The 22,215-nt window shown below is 36.6% G+C and overlaps 1 protein-coding gene across 10 annotated transcripts in view; it reads left to right on the top strand.

The window, feature by feature from the left end:
* Window positions 1–22,215, top strand: part of B3GALT1 (beta-1,3-galactosyltransferase 1) — a 202,481-nt gene that overhangs the window by 80,470 nt on the left and 99,796 nt on the right. For 4 of the 10 annotated variants that reach the window (XM_030486613.1, XM_030486611.1, XM_030486612.1 and 1 more), the window contains one exon: window positions 14,357–14,488. The exons of 5 other annotated variants lie outside the window; for them this stretch is intronic. The gene's annotated coding sequence lies outside the window, so the exon portion shown is untranslated. Of the gene's footprint in view, window positions 1–13,034; window positions 13,192–14,356; window positions 14,489–22,215 lie in introns of those variants that run through there. One more of the 10 variants, XM_030486614.1, reaches the window with a different exon arrangement.

Raw genomic sequence — 22,215 nt, 5'->3', positions numbered from 1 at the left:
TCTAATTACTATTTTTAAAGTTTTAACAGATAATTTGACTGGGGTTTTTTTTTTGTCCTCTAAACATTCCATGCTGCAGACAAATTCATTTCACATCATGGAAAACCAATTATACCTTAGCAATTAATGGCTTGAAACATTTTAATTTCGTTGAGGCTCAGGAGGCAGGAAAAAGAGCACAGAAGAGAAACAGCTTGGGGAAGACAGTTGGGACTGACAAAGGCAGCAAGGGATAGAGTTGGAATTGAGAATCTGAGAACTGACGATTACTACTTTTTTAAAGATGTCTAATGTTTAGGCTTTGTAGCTACACATAGGGGCCGGGCCCTCTCCCCTGCCAGCTGCTTGCAATGAGGAGTGTAGTTCTTGTGCCCTTGACACGTGACTGTAGTCATCATCCACCTTGCTACCCCAACAGGACTGAAAGGATTTTGCTGCTAGTCTATAATTTGCTGAAGTCTCAATATAAACCTGAGCATTATCATTAAACGTCCTAGACAGTTATGAAGTGCACATATTAAATGACTCACAGAGAGATATTCAGTCTGTTTATGAAAGATTCTTGCAGAATTTTAAAATGAGAATTTGGACAGATTTTTTTCAGTACAGGTTTGGAACATAGTCACAAAGTTTCGGATCTTCTAGCTGCCCAGACAACAAAGTGGTCTTATCACAGCAACTACGAGGTTGTGGAAATGTTGGTTCACAACAAAACCTATTAATATTTTACTCCAAATTACATCCCATGATGGAAGGTAGAAACCACCTTTATTGCATTATGTGACAATAGTTAAAAAAGACCTACACACCCTCTGCCAACAAATAAGGAACAGCCTTACATCTGAACAGGAAGATCATTAAAACCAGGAAAGCAACCCAATTTCTGCTTCACTGTCCAAAATCCCACCTGGTTTCCTTTAGCAGCAATACATCACACGCTACTACCCAAGTGATGCCTCTCCAGATTGTTTGCAGTGTTAAAGGAGGAATGCTTTAGGCCACAGGAGAAACACAAATCATTAAAACCTCCCTCTGCACAGGTTCATTGAAAGCTCCCTCTGCACAGGTAAAGGGAAAGAAACTGGAGAAGGGCTAGGAGAATTGTCGGTGCTGCATTTCTGCTTTCTCAGTAGACTCTACTATATCTTTCAGTTTGCAAGGGATCTCTAAACAGCAAAACATGTTGGAAAAGAGGTTGTTAGAAACAGTGGATTTTCTGCACTGGGCAAACTGCAGCTGTTTTTGTTGTAATTGCAGTCACAGAACTGTTCTGGTTTCCCTTTCTCCCGAGATTTGGTTTGGTCATTCCACAGCACTGTCGTAAAGCCTCTGGTTGTTTAGTGATGCATCAGTGCCAAGGTTTGATAACTTATTTTAAAACTCTGGCTTACTTGGCTGTGTGCTAGCAGCAGGATTTGATAACTCACTTCAAAATAGCATGAAATAGTACCATCTGGCCATTAGCATTTCCAAGGCAAGTATTGTGCACTAAGCCTAGGAAAGGCTGCAGGTCACCAATGTGTTCTACTTTTGACAAATCTTCACGGGCTGTTTTTCTGAGATTGAGTTTGTATTTTGTTTCCTCCTGTGCAAGCCTACTTATTTTTCACTGATTTCCATTAAAGTAAGAAGAGCACTGATCCAGAAACAGTTCATGAATTGCATTATCCAGTTTAATTAGAGTGAACAGAAAGGTTCTCCACAGACAGAAGAGTCAGCATTCAGCCTAAAATGCAACTTCGAACAGTAATGGCTGAGGCTGGCAATGAACTGAAGTCACAGCCAGTGCCAATTACTCCTTCCACTCATTAGAGAGTACAGTAAGAATGATGCTACAGATTGTTCCCTGTTTCAGTATTTCATAATACATAGTAAACATGTCTGTTTAAATTTCTTCTCTAATTCTAAACTATGTCAGAATCAGTCCAATAATGAGTTTGAATTGTTTATGGTTGAAGTCAAATTCTTGTTTTGATTTTTCTATTTGTCTTAAGAATATTTTTATATCAAGCCAATTAAACATTTGTAGTAACAAAGAGCTGGTACACTGTTGTTACCTTGCTGTTGCAATAATTTTATGGACAGAATGTGAAATTTTAAAGTTCACTGGTAAACCTGTATTTGGGTACGCACCACCTGTGATCTGTGCCAGGGAAGTTCAAGGAAAAAGAGCAGGCAGAAGCTTTCCCAGACCATGTAAGCTTAAATTCCGTAAATGTAGCATGAGGATACCCAAATACTTGCAAGAGATGAAATGGTATCAGGTGAAGGCAGATGCCATACAAGTAGTTCTCAGATTCAGGCAGTAATTACCTTGTGTCTCGTTCTCAATAGAGACACATAGTCAGGGAGGACAAGGTTTGACAGTCAGGCCATCCTGGGAAATGTCATAGCTCGGTTTCACCATATTTATGCTATATTGTCATAAAATTCAAAATAAAAATATTAAGAGATTAAAAATACCCTAGAGAACTTGTCTTTACAGCTTGAAATTGTGGGAAAACTACTATATGATTAGAGGGTATGAGGGTATGGCCAAGGACAACTTAGCCTCAACAGGTCACACCTAGAATATTGGGTCACATACTTCGCTAATTGGTGAATTACACCTAGCATTTACTAACCTTTGGCTTTTTACACATAATGCCTACAGAAACCATAAAGCATACTCTGGATTTGCTGCTGAAGTCTCTGTCTTACCTTTGTAAAATGGAATCCTTGTTTCATAGAATGGAATGAAATATCAAAAAGTCAACATGTACTTTCCACTGGATCTGATCAACAGACACCTGGCAGTGGGACATAGAAACTAAATGCTTCTCAACGCAAGAGAGGATTTCTGACAGTTTGCTCCTCAACAAGGAGGACTAAAACATAGTTGTAACTTTGGTACACTCACTAGCTAAAAATACCTCCCTTTTGCCAATACAGATTTTACTGTGGCCGCTTCCAGCTTGTTTGGGTTGTCTCTTTCACCTGAGAATTGAGCTGGAAACTTTTCTAGTCATTAATCACATGATAAACACATCAAAAGTACTGAGAGCACTATATCACATTTACTTTCTATACTGTGCAAGTAAAGACAAAAAAAGAAATATGCAGGATTCTGTGTAGTGACCTGAAATGTAATTTCTTCCAGCAGGCATTGCTACAGCATTTTAGAGCTGAAAACTACTTTACCAGTGAATGTATTTTTTATTCCCATAAGATAATATTGTGGTAGCATCTGAGGCACAATAGAAGCATTACCATTCAGATTTTCAAATTCTGAGTTGTTACGAAAGGTTTATTATTGAGGACCTGTCTACAAGGTGGTTAAACACAAGCTTGCAACTTGCATAAACATATCCAAGCAAAGCATCAGTTCACCAATGCAGCACTTTAGGCAAGGCCACAGAGAGTTCAGTGTGAGCTGACCACCTGCATTATGGACTCCAACATAGATTGTGCATTCTCACTAAAGTTCTTTTCTGCAGCAGATGCAGTCAGTGTTTGAGTTGTCAAATACAAAGTTACTCCAGCTACAGTCAAAGTACACAGGAGGACACAAGAGATCAGAGGCGGGATAAAAATGGAGTAGCTAGTGAATAGATTGCTTTACATTATTTTCATTGGTAAATACTAAGCATGTAATTTTAAAATAGCTTAAAAGCCTAGACTCAAATCCAGCACAGCAATCTCCTTTGTTATGCAAATCTGACCAGTGAAGTTAGTGACAGCAGGGGAGTAACATCCTTCTGTGTGGAAAGAATCCATGGCTGGAAAGGAGGTGGCACAAACAAACCTCTCCACAGTTAACAATATTTTTCCCACCACATGCAATGCTGGTGCTTCTGTCCTATTCCAGGACAATATACTGCAGGTAAAACTAGTTGACATAACTGCTGATCTGCTACCTCCAGCACGTGTGGTCCAGGATCAGGATAGCAGCTCCTTAGCAAATACATGCCATGCTACCACCATGGCCAAGGAGCACGAAACTGGGTGGGAGGTGGAAAAGTGAGTCTGTACTGAATGAATGAGACCTAGCAGGCCTATGAAATGAAAGCAAAGTAACTGAAGTAGAATGGATGAATTAAAAAGAAAATTTATAGTTTTTCTTAGTACATAGTCTGTGTAGAAATTAAAAAATCATAACATCATAAGGTATTTATTATGTCCCATTAGAAGACCATTCTTGTCTCTTTAAGAATTTACAGCAACTCCTCACAGTTTCTTTCTTAAAAAAACCCCACATTTTTACCTTTTCAAATGCAAGTTGCTCACATGCATAATATACACTGTGTGCTTAGTTTTCATGTAGCGTTTTTGCTGGTGAGAGTTTTTTCTTTTACTTTGATAACACTTTCTTAATTTCTAAATAAATCTAGCTTTAAATCTTTTCAAACAGAAAAATACAGTTCATTTACATGATTGTTCTCCCTATGAATCATGTAATATACACTGAGAATCTGCTATGGGGGAAAACTATTTTCTCTTTTCCTTTGTGCACTATAATATCGCAGTTTCTGCAGCAATAATTTAAAATCGTAAATGTGGCTAATGAAATCCTCTATTATTACAGTTCCGGGAAAGAGACCTTTAAATACAGAGTTTCTGAAATGTATGGACTTGGGAAATGTTAAAAAAGGTGGCACTGAACTCTGAATTAGGAGCAGCAGTATTAAAAAAGAATATTACACATGAATTCTGCATGTGGGTTTTTGTTGGGGATTTTTTGTCTCTAAAAGCTGCTAAGACACACTTCTTCTCTTAGATGTGATGAGATTCTCATAAGCAAAAAGCTCTCCAAAATTGTCCAGTCTTTGCTGTCACAAATATATCCTTGTCTTACTTATTCAATTGACATTTCTATTTCTCCTACCACTGGACATCTAGAGGCAGTGAAAATAAAGCAGATATTTAAAAACAGGTGGGTCTGAGGCCTGTGTGCCTGGCTAAGATGCACATACTGCTGCTGAGTGCAATGCAGTGATACTTTGAGTGGTTAAGAGGCACCATATGGTCTGCAACTAGAGAATGGTGGTTACGTGCTCAAGGTTAATCAATAATCAGAGTTAGGTGAAGAAATTGTTACCACAGAATCAGACAGGCAGGAGCTCTTGATCTTCATTTGCCTCCTTTTATCACATGTGGCATGGCCTCTTAGTCACTTGAGCACTTTTAACAAGTAACAGCCCTTCTATTCTAGACACAGGACATGTTGATGTTGCAAAATAGCTTTTGCTCTCTTCCTATGCCACATAACAGTTTTCAAGGATTTGTGTGTTTTCATTAAGTATTTCAGTTTGTTTAGTAGCTAAGTATCTCTAGGGAGAGAGAGGTATTTTTGTTTGATGGTGCAGAGGAAGATGGCAAAAAAAAAAAGAGCAGCTACTCCTGTGCATTACTCTTGACAATGTCATTAGGTAATTGTCTCAAGTCCAGGGAAAATTATTTTCTTTACCCTGATGGTCCCATGAATAAGAAGAATTGGGTATTCTTGTAGAATTCAGCATGTAGTTGAATGGAAATAATATCTACTGTTCAAACTAGCGTTGTACAGGTACCTAAACCTAATATTTTTCTCAACTATTCATTTTCTGTACTCCGTCATCATTGATTCCTTAGTTGAGGTACTAAAGGCTGTCTCTGGCCCGATATTGTGTGTAGGCAAGTACCTTCTCTCAAAGGAAATGACACTGGTGTTGTGATGGCATTCCTTGACAAAAAAACACCTTTGTAATTTGCTAGTTATATATAAACAATTTTATAAATTTCTTATATTTATTTTGCTCCAAAGTGCTTTCTCAGGGATGTCTAAATTTATTTCCACTTAATAATAATTTCTACTTAATAATAAGCTGGCTTATTTTCCTACCAGAAAAACCTGGTACAGTAAGACATATTAATAAGCGCAGCTGTCTGTTCCTCTCTTACATACGGCCTCTTCATGTAAGTGTTAAAGAATGTACTTTGGAATACTCAGTTAGAAAAACAGCGCTTAGGACATTACAGTTCGAGTATGCACAGTGTTGTAAGAATCAGCTAGAGTATTTTTCTTACAAAAATACTAGAAGTTTTATAAGAGAATCTGAGGACACAGAAAAACTTTAAAATGAAACAATAAAAGCCCCTTTGTCAGATTCCTCTGAATTGCAAATATACTGCACATACGGCAGAACTGGCCACTGTGAATTCACATGTTGTTTGAAAAACCATTCGAACACCAGTTATTAAAAACATCTCTGAAATATTATCTTGAAAAGCTGAAGACCAAAGTTCATGTCCCTGAAATATATGAAAGGAAGAATAGACAGATTAGGTATCTCTAATTGTGCTGTGGCTGCAGGGTTGTAGCTGGAAGGTGTGGAAATGAACCTAAAAAACCTTTTATTTTTTTTTTCCCCCCAAATATCCACCATTGGAAAGCCAATATATAATAACTGAGGATCAGATAGTTTTCCCACCTTTAGTATAATTATTTCATGAGCTGAAACATAACATGTAATCATCACACATACTCAAGACTGCCTCACAAAACTACCATAATAACTGACTCATTCTGGATGGTATATTCAAGACTGTCAAGAATGCCTTCTCTTTACCAGACTTCCCAATCAGTGTCTAATGCTTCAGGAAAACATGAGTGATAAAACAGATTCTAAGCCTGACTGAATTTTAAATTCTGTTCATTGCCAGTGAGAAACCCATGGTATCTCGTTCAACAGTAATGGACACTGGGCCTAGAGGGAGAGTAAAGATAAGAAAGAATTAACTTGTCTGTATCTAGTCAAGGATAGAAAATGAAATTTTTCTTACATTAATTCTACTATACACAGTGCATATGGCAAGTATAATGGAAAATGAAGGAAAAATAATACTCGTTTGCATAACGTCTTCTAAATATAGAAAAGAGTGAAATGCCGTTTTATCTAATTGTTAAAGACACTGCTAAAAGATGATGATTAGGCAATGCAGTGTGGTGAGAGCAATACAAAGTAGGTTAATCATCTGAAGCCACTGCAAGCCATATTAGCCTCTAGTTAGTCTTTTCCCTAAGGTATAAACATAATTTGAATTTCAAAAAAGAGCTGAACAGAACATAGTCCTTTCTTTTCTATTAAGTAAGATTTGGACCATAAAGAAATCAACTTTACCTTTTCTAAATTTCTTTTAATCATCTGATCTGAGCCAGTAGCCTAAAATTGGGTAGTGTAAATATTCCCCATTAGCTCCAGGGAAGATGATGGTAAAGCTCCCAACTTTTGAGTCCTTGGTCCAAGATACTAAGTACTTTGAAATTCTCCTGCAGATAGATCATCTCTGCTAAATGAGAAAGCTTTTATGCTGTGCTGTGTTACATGTATATGCTTTCCATTCCATGGGGATATAAATCCATACTACGTCAGTGAAGTCAGTGTAGCTGATTTGTACGATCTGGGCATTTGACACAAAAAATAGCTACCAAATGATTTCCCAATATAATATTCGTAGAGATGAAAAGCAAACCTAAGATGAAAAAAACCCCATAATTCAACCCATGACTGTGTGTATAGAAAAGCAGCATGTTTTCGTTATTTTTCTTTTTACTTCTAGATTTTAAACATTCTAAACCTCAGATTTCCCTTTCACAATTGTTAATAAAATTATTATTGTAGGACTGAAGAGCTGAAGTTTAGTGAGGAATAATAGACTACATTAAATTCAATTGATCTTAGTCCAGCCATCAGGGATATTCATAACAATAGAATTTTACCTTAAAAATACTGAGCTTTTGCATTATATTTGTTGGATGGGTGAATATTCTCTCGCAACTCCCCTTCCCCAGCACTCTTTGCATTTAAAAACTTCTGCATTGCTGAGAATTATTACATAATTTGGTGGGAAATAAAAAGAGCTTATTTATTTTTAAAAAATGTATATTATTTTTGTTGTTTGTAAGCCCAGCATGATTTTGATTTGTTTTCATGGCTTCAGTAACTACTGGTTTTGTAAATCTTTATTAGTAAAGAAGATCTTAAACTCACATGAGCTTCTTGAGCCAAAATACTTGTCTTGCAGCTTCTGTTCCTCAAAATCAAACTCAACAAAAGTGACAAAAAATCTAATCACAATTGAACAAAAAGTCCCACTATTATTCTAACAAAACAAAATCACGAAAAAGAAAATTAAGAAAATCCACACTTTTATACTTGCCTATTAAATTCCTTCATCAAAACAATTAAGTTTGGGTAGTAATTCAGAGGGCTTTTGATCTGCTAAGTACTGACTGGAGTGTCTTGCTAATGAAAATCAAACATACAGAAGTTACTTAGCTGCTGAAGCTTCTGGATATGGAGAATAAAGGACTGGGCAGCTTAGCAGTATAAAAGAGATGCTAGAAAGAGAATTGTATACATATTAAAGGTAGCATTAGAGATTTTCAGGAGGATTTGAGGGGGAAAAGGTAGGGCAGAAAAATTCTGATAGGAAAACACCTGAACTTTACAAAGATGGTCACACCACCTATACAAATGACTGTTAATTTGCTTTAGAGTGCATTTAAGGCACAGAGATTAACTATTTGGAATTCCTACCAGCAAGCAACTAAATTAGTGATACTGGTATTTCTGAAATACTTGGTAATAATTAATATAAGATGATAAAAGACATAGAAAAGAATCAAGAAAGGGTGTTTTTAAAAGTATGTCAGCATAACGAGCTAAAAATTAATAAGACCCTCTTAACAGAAATACGAAATTATACATTTGAGAGAGTTTTGCAGCTATCTGCTGTACATATGAACAATATGCAGGGCAAAAGAAAATATACACTACACAGTAATTAGCAGATTAATTAAATACAATAAGATCTGTATTAAAGCCCGTGACTAACAAGAAATTTCCCAGCTCAAGCAACCAACGAGTACGATCAGTTTTCACATCAAACTAGAGTATTTCTGGAGCACAGATTAGCATCAGGATGGAATCAGTTGTGCTACAATGGTAAGAGGCACAGAACCAGGACCCATTTTTATACAAAGGATTATGAAAGGAGTAAAAAATCATGGAAAGTGTAAGCATATGTAATTGTTTATTGAGTTAAAAGAGGTTAAAGAATTAAGAATAACTACCTTTTTTTTTTTTTTTTTGAATTAACAAAGCATCAGATGTTATTTATTCTCTCATCTGGAAACTGGAGACCAGTTGTTTGGATGTCAGCTTTAGAAAAAATCATTGTGTGATAGTTAAAATGCCCACTGGAAAAGCACAGTTCAATTAAGCATAGTCTGCACAGATCAGTCAGAGAAGGTCATGCTTTACTGACGCACAGGAGTACTGTGAAGACGTTATTGCCATGACTGATGAGAGGAATTCAGTAGATTTATGATACCCTGATTTGACAATGCCCTGCCCTCAGAAATGAATGTCTACAGGGCAGTGTCAGGACATAAGGGGTAACTGAAACTGCCAGTTAAAAATAAGAGGTGGAAAAAATAGATTTAAAAGCTTGTTTTTTCAAGTAGTCATGGAAGGAATTATGTAGATCTAAATGGAACTTCCAATACACCCCTCCTATTTGGTTTGGGACAAGGATACTGATTCTTTCCTTTTAAACTGCAAATTAATTTCAAGGTGATCATATTACCTAGATGAATTAGTAGATGACAATCGAAGTTTAGTCTACACAAAAGTAAACCTGTATGAAGGATATAGCGTGCATCCACCTTGCATAAGTAGTGCCATTCAGAAATGAGATGGTGTGAAAAATCCCTGAGCAGTGCCCTTCTGTGTATTGCTAAGGACAGTATCTCATACTACCCAGACTTTGAAACACAGTGGAAATTATCAGCTGGGCAACCACTCCTAACAGGAAAATAATACAGCTTTGTGCCATGCCAAAACGTGAGATCTTTACCAAGCCTTTGTTTGGACAAATTCAGGTGCAAATTAATTGTTACCTACATTCAGCAGCTTTTTGAATGACTACCTGGAAGATACAGCGGTGTAAAATTATTTTCCGTAAATTCTATCAGTGCCTCGTATCGAACAAAAAACTTCCTATACAAATATTAAGCTCTCCAGTTGTCCTGGATTCAGCTGTTTCAGTCATTTTTCTCCTTCTTAGTAGCTGGTGCAGTGCTGTGTTTTCGACTTTCTGCCTGGGAACAACGCTGATAACACCGATGTTTTTAGTTGTTGCTAAGTAATGTTTACTCCGACCAAGGACTTTCTCAGTCTCCTGCTTTGCCAAGGAGGAGGGGAAGCCAAGAGGGAGCAGAGACACAACACCTGACCCAAACTAGCCAAAGGGGTATTCCATACCACAGCATGTCATGCCCAGTATATAAACTGGGAGGAGTTACCTGGAAGGGCAGATCGCCGCTCGGGTCGGGCTGGGTATCGGTCGGCGGGTGGTGGGCAATTGTATCCTCTCCCCTTGTTATTTCCCTTATTATTCCCATCATTATTATTGGTGGTAGCAATAGTGGTTTTGTATTATACCTTAGTTACTGGACTGTTCTTATCTCAACCCATGGGAGTTACATTCTTTTGATTCTCCTCCCCATCCCTCCAGGAATGGGGGGAGGAAGAAAGGGGGAGTGAGCGAGTGGCTGCATGGTTCTGAGTTACTGGCTGGGCTTAAACCACGACACCAATACAACTTAGAAGAGAAGATATAGAACAGAATAGATAAAAGTTTTTGGTATCACAGGGAAGGTGCCTCCTTCCTTATGAAATGCAGCAAATTTTCAGCGTAATTGCTGAAGACCTCTATCAGATCCACATTTGAAGTTCTTTTAAGATCTCCCTGTAACTGAAACTTGTGTTATCACTTAAGTATTTAAGTTACCTTGAAAAGAATATTGACTTTTTCCTAGATGAGATTTGAGACAGTATAAAGTAATCAGAATTATGAAAAATACTGTAAAAGACAAACTGAGTCAAAATTCTTATTCTGAGAATCAGAAATTAGGAGTGCAAGAGATAAATCTGATGGGCCAGTATCACAAGAGTCTATTACAATGAATGTTTTTTTCTGAACTTTTATTTCCCCTTGATCTGGCCCAAAAGGAAATTTTTTCCCTACCTTTGTGAAAAGCATTTTCTAGAAGGGAGACAGTTTGCCTGTTCTGGTTCATTTCTTAAAAGATGCTGTGGTCTTTGGAGCATTCAGCCCTGCTGTAGGTATGCACAGAGGGATCGTTCCTCAGTGAACTCAAGATTCCAGACCCTAACATGCTTTACTCTACTTCACAGCATGTAATGTATAAACACTAGTCAGTACCCTGAGCACTATATGTCTCTGAAAACTGAGATTTACAGATGGTAAAGAAACTGATCTGGCTTGGTTAGTGAGACAGTGTTGTAGAAGCTAAAGGAACTAGCACAGATGGAGTGACACCCCATATGATTATTTTTGAGCAATGGGAAAGATGTAGTTCAGGTATGGACAATCACTCTAGCTCATTATTATTTTAACCAAGCCATTTTTATGTAAAGGTTTTAAAACAGAACCAAGTTACCATGGAAACTGATTGAAGCAGAGACTTACTGTAAATTCTTTTCTAGACAAGCATAACAGGACTGACAGGTGGGCTGTAAAAGGAATATGAGTGCAATATAGAGTTAGGCATGATAGTCTGTTTTCTCTTCCTAAAAGTGTGTCTTTTATAGCTCTGTTTTATCTCTACTGTTTTCTACAGTGATACACTGAACATATTTTAAAAGAAGCTCCACCCAAATGAACGTTTTATTTTGTCATAATCCTATTTGCAAGGGGATATACATGCTCCAGAGAAAAGAGCTGAAAGGCAGGGCACTCCACTTACTTTCCCAAATTATTATGTCTTGCCAGAATCATCAGGGAGGAAGAGCCATCACTCAGGAAACGCATTTGCATAAAGTACCCTTTGCTGCCAATGGTTATATTTTGCCTCTGAAAAATGCTCTAGGTACATTCACACCATAGCACAGTGCTGTCCTTGTATGATATGAAAGAAGGTAACCAGGGAATAAAGTGTTTTTAGTGAAGAAATACCCCATTTCCCTTTCTCAAAAATTTGGAAAATATATCTATTTGCTGCAATCTGATTCAAAGTCAAAATGATTTGGCTCTGTAAATATCTTTCTTAGTCTGATGGATGATGGTAAGAGTAACAGAGATTAGAATACACAGCCCCCAAAATAGAGTGCCAGAGATGTAAGAAGGGAAATTGGCAGAGAATGAACACCAGAGCATGTACCTTTTCCACTTGGAATAGTTAGCTGTCAGCACTGGAAAACATTTCAGCATATGAATATGCAGTATTTTTTTTTCAAATCTGTGCCGGATGTTTCTACCTGCTGTGCTTAATTTCAGAATCTTGTGTTATCATTAGAGAAAAATAGTTCTCTTTTCCAGTATAATTTTCTACCAAAAGGAAGGCGGGAGAAGGGGGGGATCCTTACTTGAACTCGTCCTGATACTTTTCCAGCCTGAAGTTTCTGGTTCTTGGTTCCAGCTCCCAGCTGGAGCTGTGTTTGTACATGCCCTCCTGACATAAGCCATAAAGCAATTTTCCTCTGGATTTCAAGAGGGTTTGCTGTCATCAACAATCATAGTTGGTCCCAGTGCACTAGAATCACAATAGGTAGTCACCTTTTCCAGCATGTTTGCCTTACAGCTAAATGTAATGGCAACAGCTGTTTTTGTTGACAAAAGTAAATATACTTCTCACCTTCAGTCTCTGCCTTCCTCAGCAATGTGGGGGTGGGCACATGACAGATGGTTCTTGCTAACTAATCACAGAAAATATGGTGTTTGGTGTATGGCATGAATTTCCAGGCAAATAAGAATGCTTTTCATTTAATATCCTCCCTGTGAAAAGCTGGACACCTTGATAAAACGTGGCACGCTCTGAGGAAACTCATACTACATGTTAAAGTATATGAAGACGTGACCAGTCACAGAACTCTGCAATAAATGATGTATAAGCTAACTGTTACTTGTTATAGTTTTAGTGACTGTGCTTATTATATGTAAAACTTCTTGGCAGCGAGACAAACGTGGCCAAATTCTTCTCTTTTTAGCCTTAGTTCATCTTGGATTCAAGGCTCTGTCCACCATACTGTATTTGTGTGTCTGAGCCACTGAAGCCTGCCAGTCCAGGCCCAGCGGCAGGCAGGCTTCTGCAGAAGCTTGTGCAGTTCTTGAGACTGAACATTCAAGGTCTCCATGCATTAAAAGGTAGAACCATTTTCATCATTTAAAAGAAGCCATTTTAAGTGTTTCTATGCTTTTTGTCTTCATTCTGACATAAATCCTCCTACAAAAGGGCTGACAAATAGGGCTGTTGTCTTTCTCAAACAAATAAATTCCCCAGGAATGTAGAAATAATTTTCAAGATAGTGGTTTTAATTTTAGAAAATATGTCCCAAGAGTCTACAGTTTAATTCAGTTAAAATTCCTTAGTACCATTATATATTCCCAAATTTTGATTATTTTCCATACCTGCTTGTATGACAAAAGTATGTCATTTCAAATAATCATGCTCAAATTCCCCATACAGGCATTTATAACTATCGTAGACTTAATTAAGGAAGTCAGAGGATTAGAAATGAGAATGTTGGGAATAGCTAAATTCATAAGGGAGGACAATATAATTTTTATTTACAAACTTATGCCTAAAGGCATGATTGTTCAAAAGCAAAGGTGGGAAAAAGAGGCACAAGAGGTGGAAGAGGGATTGTTGAGAGTTGGGGAAGAGCCAGGAAATAGGTTCTGGAAGAAAAAACAAACAAACAAACAAACAAAAAACCCCCTTAACAAACCACTGAAGAGTGAAAAAAGAGAAAAGGAAACAGACAAACCTCCTTTAGATTGCTCTTTAGAAAATTGCCATTTACAATATAGGGAAATTTCTTGCAAGCCTGATCAGAGTTCTGTGAAAATCACTGAATGCTGCAGAGGTGTCTCTGATAGATACCTTGTTACAAACTTCAAGATCAGCTCTAAAAGAAAACAGATAAATGCTGCAACTAGTTTGTGGCACTTCTAAACATGGCTGCTCACTCTGAAGGTTTTGCTTGGGCTTTCAAAGGACAACTTGCCAAACGCTAGTAGTTTCTGTTTCTCAAAAGCCCACGTTTTGTGTTTTGAGACACATTATTGCTATGTATTTGTGTTGCCACATTCTTTTCAGAAAAAAAATGATTACATGAATAGATTATGTGCATGGATTTAAGTGGTTAGCGGTATAAAAATAAGGCTGCAAACTTATTACGTCAGAACTTGACCCCAGGTCTCTTGTTGTTCTTTCTCTGTTTTCATTGAAGACAAAAAGAAGAGTAATAAAAAAAAAAAAATGTTTTTCATTTACCCATATGTAACTCACAGATATTTGTCAATGCAGGTTTATCAATATACAGTCCGCACTGGTTTCATATGTGACAAGGAGGCAAGAAAACAGTGGAGAACGGCAGTAGATATGATGCAGATAAGCAAGAAAGAAAAGTTAAGGACAAAATGTTTCTAAAAAAATCAGGTAAGGAATTCAGGTGATTCTGTATGAAGTGTGAAATGTATAAGGAATCGTATAGAATAGTTTATGCTTATCTTGCCCCTCCTAGTATTTCTGAGAATTACCGCTTTATGTGTCTATGAACATATGTACACACATACCCTAATCCCACCCACCCACATAATAAATCTCCTTTTTGAGCAAAATTGCCATTACCCTCAGTGCAAATATTTACTGCACTGGTATGTGACACATCTTTTAATAAAATCCATTTTCTATATTTCATTTTGTTTAAATAAAAGATTGTACTATTTCCTACAGAAAACCAAACAAGCAATATTTCTACAAAGGAGCAAAAGAGTTGCGCTATGTGGTTTACTGTTCTTTCTCAACAAATCAGTTCTAAGTTCTCAAACCTTACATTATCCTAGCCTGGTGCTGATCTCTTGAGGCATTACACACGCACTGCAGAAAAGTATCATATGTTATGACCTACCTCTCCCTTCTAGGATTGGTGACAGGTGGAAAGGTCATTTGGAGCTTCAGCACACTTCTATTTCCTAAGCTTGGGTAGAGAAGAGTAAAAATATGTTTACCAAAGAGCAAAGCTGGAAGAACAGCAAGCAACAATTCTTCTTTGCCCCTCTGCTCCGCTGCTTTGGTGAAAAGTTGCTGTACCACTTGTAGTGACATACTGGGAGCAGTAAATGCAGTGGAGACTGTATGTTCCCTACAGCCTAAAACAAACTGGGAAGCTAAGCTAACTGCATTTTACATGATGCAATTGCTCATGACAGAAACATTTTCCTAATTTCTTAGGTAGACTTACTTCTAAAATAGATTGAACTACATGTTTGCCACAAGCATAAGATGGAAAGAAATACTCTTAACTAGACATTACATATCCATCATTTGCCTGTCTGCTTAATACTTACCTCTCCTTCCACTCACAAAACTAAAGCTAATGTGAGATGCTGGTACATCAACACATGTCAACTGGTAAGAAACGCAGGGTTTCGCATTCCTGTGTAACATTATCAGCTTACCGCATCCATTTTGTTTATACACAAAAGAGAATTCCCTTTAGAGTTTAGCTTTGTAGGCAAGTGTTTGTAGAACCCGTCTACAAAATGCCTACGTTATGCTTATTTTTAACTTTCACTGAACAGTATCTAATGCTTCCACTCAGCATAGTTCAGATGATTGACTCCAAACCTGTGGAAATTCACTACTGAAATAATGCATTCTATGAATTCCCAGGAACAATACAGACATTAAAAACAAACAACAATCCCCAGTCAAGCCGCACAAACTACATGTAACTCATCATTATTGTTACATTGTATCAATTATATGTTGCACAAGTCATAATAATGCAATATTGTGTTTATGCTAACTTTCTGATGTTTGGTAAGCTTAGCACACATTGAGACATTCTGCCTGTTCCTTTGAACGTTGTTGATTCTTGCAAAATGACAGCTGCTGCATTTATGTTAAAAAAAGGCTCAGAATATCAGCAAGGATGCTTCTAATGGAAGCAGCAGCATAATATAGCTAGAGTTTCTCTAGGACATGCCATATTCATCAGTTACAAACTTGGGAATGTCATTTGGTAAAAGCTACATGATAAAAGATGCTGTGTGGTGTACAGCTGACTCTATTTGCCATATGGCATGTTATTTTTTTGTGTTACCTTGGGGAGTGCGCTAGAAGCAAAAGAACAGAACACACTCAAGGTATATAGAATAATAAATACAAAGTGTATAGTTTTTAATTATAGCAATAAGGTCTGTAACTAAAATGGAGATGGAACTAAATATACAAGTTGAATGTGTGCTATACTATTCTCCGGCTGCCGAAAAGCAATAAACTCCTATCAGGAATATTTAAAGAGAAAGAAATTGCCAGCCACCATATATAAAAGCCTACAGACAACCTCAAAGCAGATTGACTCAAAAGTCAGCAAATGCTATGTGCAGTGCTACACACATTACCATAATATGGTTTTACATCAAGAACATGGTTTTACATCAAAAATGCAGTTTTACATGGGGTAGGCTGGAGAAGACTTTTAAGTCAATAATCTCTAAAAATGAAAATCCAGATGCGCAGCTATAATAAAACCATGAAACGAATAATTAGAACAATAAAGTGGGGGGAGTATTTGCTGAAAACAATTAAAGAATCTTAAATTAATTGCGTCAATTTGCTATAGGATAAGTGAGCTGTTCACAAGGACTAAGAAATCCCAAAACAAGCAACATCTCCAAATTTACAAAAGCTTTCCTTTTACAATACATCAGAATTGACAAGCAGATTGTTATTAATATGGACAAAACTTAGCCAAGATTTCAGGAAAGTAGGTGCAGTGAAAAAATATTGTCTTTCATTGTGGCAATATTTGGCTGCACATTCAATTCTTCCTATGCCAGCTTCACCCCTCCCACCCTGCAGTGCCATCTTTGGAGGTGTAGCCTGACTCTTAAGCAAAGTCCAACCAAAGTTAGATCATTCTTTGGGAGCTATTATTCAGTCACAACTTAAATTTTAAATGACAAATTTTGTGATACCCAATAATGGAAATGTACAGGCTTGCTGGTTTTGGGAATAGCTTGGCTCTAAGCACCTCAGTCCATTAGGTGAGGCATTTCAAGATCTGTTACAGGAACAGAATATTTTAAAATTATTCATGCTAATTGTGCAATACTTCAGATGACATCTTCAAAACTATCATCTACTCAAGTGTTCAGTTTGAGCAGCCAAAAAGTAGAAGATCATTCCCTTTAGCCAGATCTCTAGCAGAAATAAATCAGAGAAAGTCTAGTAACTCTCAATATTTCCTATTACTGGTTATGCATTTTACTTTCCTGTTTGTTTTTACCTGCTATTAGGAAGATAATTTATTTCTGTCTTTTTCTTTTTTTCTGTAAGACATCCAAGTGACTCAATGTCATTTAAAGACAGCAGAACCTCACAGTAAAATGAGAAGAGGATCACGGCTGTATGACCCTTCTAAGCTTTGCCCTCCTCGCACTCACTGCCCAAACCCACTGGGTACAGTTTACCAGTCTCAAGGTTTGACAGTGCACTAGTTTACATTTGTAAATACTTGCAGCCCAGAGATGGCAGGACGGGCCGAACTGTTGTGCAGTTGCAAATTACTGCATCCATTTTCATTTCTCAGCTAATGTTAATGCCAACTCATGACATGTTTTCCACTTTTATTATCAAAATCTATGAAGCTTTCACACATTTCAGTTTAAACGCCACTCATGCTTATTCCACACATAACATTCTCTTCAAGCCATAAAAAAGGCTGATGCAAAAATGATGGATGTCATTAAATGAGAGTTATTATTTAGTGAAAGATGAGAAATAGGAGAGAGGGAGAAGCAGGGTGGAGTGGGGGAAGTCAGTTCTCTCTGTCATACTCAAGGGTATCCTTCCCTTTTAGGTTAGCAGGAATCTTGAATATGTGTTAACTGACAGCTCAAGTTTAAAGACTCTATGTTGCAAACATACCTACTGAATTAGCAAACATTCGTCTATTATTATCTTCCTTAAAGGAAATGTATTATTAGGGTAATAGTTGTATAATTTTTTTCCTTCTGAGAATGTATGTAGTTCCATACTGATAAAAGATCACTAGCATCTGGCAGAACTAATGTTTACCTTACCCTAATAAATCAAGAATTTACAACTACATTTTTAATACTTTGATTTCTGTTATTCTGATTAACTCTGTTACCTCAACAAAAACATAAATGAATGCACTATTTCAGTGATAAATTTTAAGTGCAGCATTGGTAATGGAAAAATAACCTTTTTAAATACTTAGTAATTTCTTATGAAAAGATAAAAATGTTTAATTAAATGACAGAAATGGATTTTCAGTATCAATTCTTCAGCCTCAAATCTTACCATAATGTGGTAATTATTACTATTATTTTTTAAGAAATTTACAAACTATCCAAGTCTCACATCTAACAACTCAGGAAAACATCAAGAAAATAATAAATGGAAGGGTTTAAGAGTTGAATTCAAGGAAAGAATCATGTTCCAAAGTTTTCTCATGACAGACAAAGGTTTTCTTCTGCTAGTTCAATTCATTTATGCAGTTAATTTTTTTGATTAATTGATCATGACAGTATTATAGTATAATATTGATTACATTAGATGTGTACACATTTGAAGTCTTCGATTAGGTCAAGAAAATGCAGATAGGCCAAAAATTTGCTATGCTTCAGAGGAAGAAAGTTCAATTATATTTAGCAGGAAAATCACCAGTATTTTTATCTAACCATAGTTTTTAAGTAACCAAGGGGTGAACGGCGACAATAGCTTAAGAGAATCCTTATGTCAGAGAGAACAGAATCTCAAAGGCATGACTTACTCAAGTAACACACTGTGCATTATAGAACCATACTGTCAGCTACGCACCCCAGTTTTAGTGAAAATGCAGTATTTAAAAATTTGGAACACTGGTTACATAAACTGAAAATTGTTAGTATCGGCAACCTCTGACTTTCACTTCTAGAGGCACTAATATACTTACTTTTACAAATATGCCTCTACTTGAAAACGAGCAATTGCCCTGTGCTTTGGAGGTGCCTAAGACCTAGCTAAATATAAGTTTTGTGTCTATTTTAGGGCTTTTTTTGGATACGTATTCAACTGTCATTTCTCATACATTTCTTCCATAAAGGTACTCTGCTGGATATTTGCAGTGTATTATGAACAGATGTTATTCCTGCTCTGCTGATTCATGTTAGAGGGCTTGTATCTTTGATGGGTTGTGAAGGGTGGATGAAACTGTAAGTGAACAACACAGAACAGTAAAGAAAATGTTTAGGATTTCACTCTTTTTCTAAATGAAGTTATTCACAGCAGATTATAAACTGGTGCTTCCACACTATTCTAAATCGAAATCTTATTATGCCATCAAAAGCTGACAGACTTTCAAGGTAAATGACTGGTGAAGTCTGAATCCTCATCACCCACCATGATCTGGTTTTGCTGTAGTTTGGGAAAAACCTCAGTACCATTTAAGAGTAAGGACCACAATCTGCCCTTAATGGTCCAACAATGTTATTTATAATACCCGGAATTTTCAGGAGTATGGTAAGCAGATCCCATTTTGCAAGCATGGCTTTTTAACTGCAGTGCCTACATTGCATGTTTGGGCAATCAAGTCACTGGTAAACTACTAAATTATTTGCTATCCTTTTGTTCCCAAAAATGTACATGTATGTTTTTGATACGCTGTATAGGTTCCAAAAAAGAGAAAACAATTATTTGAAGTAAACGACAGAATCTTAAAAATTAACAAGATTAAAAATGTTCTGAGTGAGTTCATTTTATTTGAATGCTCAGGCACCACAGTAAAGGCTTATTTTGCTACCCTTATTTACACCTCATCTCCAAGAACACTTCATCTCCTGCTCAAGCCTGCATCCTAAAAGTAACATTAAGTGCTTTCCTGGAACAGACTAGTGAACTACATGCTGAGATGATCTCTAAAATTTCTTATTTTTAAAGCCATGCAGTAACATCATGCTAGCAACAAATTATAATTTGTACATAACTGCATAGAAATAAATCTGCAAGGTATCTTAATTCTCAATTGAAATGGAATAAAATGAGAGGGGTTTTTTTTAAAACTGGAAAATACAAGACTGATCATTGTGCTTAGAATTAAAATAGCCTTTTCTAATTCCTTGCTTACCTCAAAAGGACCATCTGATTTCTATGAAGTGAGTTAAAACAGAAGAGCTATAAATTCTTTTCTGCTGTTTAGAATATTGCTGATTTTTTTTGACATCACAGATGACAGTACATGTGATTAATGGCTGCTGATAATTGGAGTTTCATTCCAGTGGTTATTGCTTGTCAGTAACAATTAATAGTTCCACAAAAACCCCATTCATTTCACAGTATTAAAGGATGATGGCTTGTGGGAATTATGCTAAACTAGCAATTTCAATTAGATTTTGATTTTTATAGTATATTGAATAACAGTTTATGGTTTTATAATAGCAGTGATGGTTTATTGTTTTATGGCAATGACTCTCATTACATGTATGTTTATCTGGAGAATTACATTTTTTATAGTTGTCGTATTAAAAAATCAATTGCATGTTACCATTTCTTTAAAAGTAGAGAGTGTTTTGGTCTTTATCAGTAAGGATGATTTTGATTGTCAATTACATAGGTTTTGTCCCGGTATTTGGTAGTCAAGATGCGATGTATGAGGGATGCAAAAAAGTCTTAAGCTACTCAGAATCAAGCACCAGCTGGTATGGCATGTGGTGCAGTCTCCCAGTTGCAAGTCTCTTGCCTGCAGTTGGCTGGACTGTAGATGTAAGGCAGTAACTGTCTCATTTGATCATTTCCAGAACTATAGGAAGAGAGGAGGGGAAATCTCTAATAAAGGAAAAGATACTGATTTTGGAGGCTCATTGAGAAGCATCCTCACCTTTGGCCCTTTCTCCAGTAAATAACTTCCTGCAGTCAGAAGACAAAAAAACCAAACAAAGAGCAACAGGAAGGGAGAAGGAATCAAAGACTGGCATAGAGGAGCACACAGGGGAGAGAGCAAGGGTTGTGTAAGATACAGCTGATTGAAAACATCATCTGGATCAGCACAAAATGGTGCATAGAGTTTGATGTGAGAGACTGGAAAGGGCATAGTTCCTTTCTGTGATGGCATTAAACTTAATAGAGCAAATTTTTTGAGTTTCTTAACTGAGAAACAAGCAGGCTCTGAAGTTTAACATGCTTATAAGACATATCTTGAAAATATAAGTATACTAATAAAAATTCTGGTCCTCAGGAAGTCAGTGTATTTCTAACATTGACATCTGTATTATTGGGATCTGATTCATAGATCACCTAATAAAGTTCACCAAAGTGGAAAAGGGAACAGTGTGGAGAAAGAGCTTTATAAAGTTAACTTCTTCATTTGCAAGGCACATACCGATTTCACTTGCATAAATGCTTTCACCTAGGACTCTCATTGGCTTCAAGTTTTTGTTGCAGAGAATACAATTTCTGTGAGAATATTCTAAAGAAATGTTTCTTCTGCTTTGTCTTTAATATGCTCTTAAATTTTACTGGTACTTTGGATTATTTTTTCTAATTTAATCTTACTTACACAAATTATCTAATGAATCTCCCAAATAAAGAAAATTCTAGTAATTCAATCTTGTAATATTCTTCCAGACAGTGAAACTATCCTAGCGTAAAACGAGGTAAGATGAGAAGCTGTCCCATGAAGCACTGTATTATTTTAGCAAACTACGTTAAGGAAAAAGACAACAATAAAAATAACTGTGATAATTCTAACAAAATTCCAAGTCAAAACTGCAGCGCACTGCAAGTTCTGTTTAAGATAATAATTCTCCATCCAGTAATGATCATTTTTAAGTCAATGCCAAACGCTGATTGAAGTCAATGAGAACACGAGCAAGACCTTTATTATAATTTGATTAATTTGTGGAAGTTTACAAAAGTGCAAAATTACTGCTGGTGATAGGGGAACCTCAAAAGATGTACTTCTTTGTTTCACGGGGAAAATCATAATGCAAAAGTTTGCATGATTATACGGAGATACGTAAATCTTTTAGATTTACTTCAATCCTGGCCTTCAGACCACCTGTTCAGAAATATTTTGCTTACAGTTTCATGATACTAATATTAGTTATTTCTTGTACATTATCACCTAACAGCCCTAATTAGTATTTGTTCTACTG

The sequence above is a fragment of the Strigops habroptila genome, chromosome 5 (genome assembly GCF_004027225.2).
Source record: "Strigops habroptila isolate Jane chromosome 5, bStrHab1.2.pri, whole genome shotgun sequence".
Lineage (NCBI taxonomy): Eukaryota > Metazoa > Chordata > Aves > Psittaciformes > Psittacidae > Strigops > Strigops habroptila.
This window is presented reverse-complemented; position numbering and strand designations above follow the sequence as displayed.